Genomic DNA, 3,089 nt, shown 5'->3' on the forward strand with positions numbered 1-3,089 from the left:
AAAAAGGAAAATAAAATATAAATCATAAATCTGGGTATTGTGGTGTGTATTAGTATTTTATAACAGAGCATATATAAGCTATACTTTGGAGGAGAGTGCAGAAGCAAACTTATGCAGAGACAGAGTAGGTGAAATGTGTATTTGGCATTTATTTCTTCCAGCATTGTTTGGGCCCCAGCAACATCATGCAGATACCAATATGGGTTCAGGACTCTAGCCCTCCTTGAAGAGTGATCCCACTAAATATCGTGTACTACACACAGATGTAGCTCAGTAGTAAGGTCTTGCTGATAAAAAGCAAGAACTGCAGTTCATGAAGTCTATACCTTCACAGAATCACAGAATTGCCAGGGTTGGAAGGGACCTCAAGGATCATGAATCTTCAACCCCTCTGCCACATGCATACTAATACCCCTGCCACATGCATACTATACCTTGTATAGTATGTATATACCTTGTATTAGTATGTAAAGAGCACCACTAGCTACAGCTTTGGCTCTTGTGGAGAGGGAAAGACTCAGCACTGCCAATGTCACAATGTTCTAATTATGTGTTTTGTAGTATTTAGCAGAGCACAGGCAACAGATGTGATAAAAGTCCTTGTAATATGGAATAGAGTCTTACTGGCAAAGCAACTACTGTAGTGGTCATACATATGTATATATTATACCTACTCCTTCTTAAGCTTAGGAGGTAGTTCATGATTGAATAGGAGGAGTTCACCAAACAAACAAACACATCTAGAATGTAAAAACTGCAGGTAGTGACATTTTTGACTTGCTATCTATTGTGATTTCTATGCCCACTTTATTAAGAACTCTTCCACTTCCTTCAGAATGTTCTTTTCAGACTTAAACTGTAAACTTAAACCTGTAGTGTCTCGCTTCTATGGAACATTTAGAGGGAGGTGGCTGTGTTCAGCAAGAAAAAGTAAATACAGAGAAAAAAAAACCATTGATAAAAATACACTAATTTCTCTATGGCCTAACCTTTACTTTCCCTGCTTAGAGCTGCAGATGTCAAACACTGCACTCATTTGTTTATCCTTCACAAAATTGAGAGATTTAAGTGATTCACCCTGGAGACTTAGTGCATGCTTCCACCTGCTTTGTGACTACCCCCAGAGACACAGATCCAAGCCTTGTCCAGAGGAGAATAACCAAGATGGTAGCAGGGCTGGAAGGCATATCCTGTGAGGAGAAGCTGAGGACACTTGAGATGCCCAGTCTGGAGAAAGCTGAGAGATGACCTTACTGCTCTCTGCAGCATCTTGAGGAGGGGAAGCAGAGCAAGGTGCTGGGCTCTGCTCCTGAGAACCGACTACAGGCCAGGAAAGACACAGAGCTGCACGAGGGGAGGGTCAGACTAGATATAAGGAAACATTTCAGAAGCACTTGCTTCCTGGGTGTCTCCTGGCCAGGAGTAGCTGGTGATAGTATTGGTAATGGGAGATGGAGTTGGGGCTGAGTTGCATGAACTGTGCAGAATAAGACTGTGACTTTGTTTTTGCTGCTCCAGCACTTGTTTCATGTTACTTTCATTGTCTGTGAGTTAGATTGGGTTCTTTGTTCAGTATATGAGTTTCCAATCAGTAATAAGTCCAGAACTTCAAAAATATTTGAACTCCACTCACATAAAAGAGTAGGAACCAGGACTCCTGGCTTTGACATAGTGAAGCCGTATGCTGTTGAAAGGGATCTGGCTGTACCCTGAAACAATTGTGAGTCTACTGTGAACAAATGTCATCTGAGATTGTTCAGCAGGCACTGTCTGTACTTTTTAAGAACCATGGAAAGAAATTAAGGGCAGCCTAGTGTCAAGAGTGATTCACTTTCTTGCTCTGGTTCCTGTTGATTTGTTTATTCAGGTGCACTTTCACCTTTTTTTTTTCTCAACCATTGGCACCAGAATCACTTAGCTGAAAAAAGTTCTCAAAAGAAAATAAATATATTAATAAACAAGATAAGTTTTATTTCTGCCCACTCTGTGAAGAAAATAAACATCTTTTTTTCCCCCTTTTAATGCACCAGTCTTTCCAAAATAAAAAAGACAATATTCCTAGAACCTAAGTATTTAAGAGCTTAGTGTGACAGCTGAGAACAAATCAGTGATGTATTTTGATAATAAAAGGAAGAAATTCTTTAATTTAGGAAGTGTTTCAAGAAACAGAATCTATTTTGAATGGTGGTTTCATATTCTAGAAACCAGATGATCTTGAAGGTCACTTCCAACACATACCATTCTATAATTCTATAATTCTACGATTCTGTGTATTGCCATCATGTAGGGCCAGAGCCATACTGCATTAGCAGCTGAAATAAACCCTGTAGGACTCAAGCTGTGCTGCCTGCTTGAGGTTCAACTGCCATTTCCACAGGTGAGTGCATGCATAAATTAGTCTTGAACTGAGACATGCAGAGATGTGTGATATAGCTGGAGTAAACTGTAGTTGTTAGATTTCCTTTCAAACTGAAATATCTGTAGGGCAGAGATAAGAATTCCAGTTCTTTCTGCTCGGTATAGGAGTACTCCTCAAAGGAGAAGAGCACTATGCATACATATTTTTTGTGTTCAAAGCCCACTGTCCTCTCCAAGACTGAGTCTTGCCTCAGGATACGCAAACTTAAAAAGTTTGGGGACAGCATGACCACAGGAGTACAACATGAGCTCCTACTGAGGGCACATTGCCAAGGAGTCGTGCAACAATCTGTCTCATGGCAGAACAATGGAACAGAGGCTGCAGCAGGAACAAGGAGCAGGGTCAGAGCAGTGAACAGGAAACAGAACTATTGCTTAGCAAAATTAAAAGCAAACTTCTCTGAGTGATGCTAGTGCATCCACGGGGGAGTAGGAAAGCAGAGAGTTTGGATGCCAGAAAGACTTGGATTGGCTGGGGAACATTCAGAATGGTACAACCCTGTGCCTGGAACACTATAAACACAGGAATGAGGCAGAAGGAATGAAACTTTGGGGCTTTTGTCTGCTTCCTGGGAGAAACGGCAACAGCAGCAGGTGGAATCCTTGGAAGGAGAGAAGCTGCACATCATCTTCTCTCCTGACCTGCCCTCCAAACAGATCTACCTCCCTGG

The sequence above is a fragment of the Phasianus colchicus genome, chromosome 1 (assembly GCF_987193195.1).
Source record: "Phasianus colchicus chromosome 1, bPhaCol1.hap1.1, whole genome shotgun sequence".
Taxonomy (NCBI): Eukaryota; Metazoa; Chordata; class Aves; order Galliformes; family Phasianidae; genus Phasianus; species Phasianus colchicus.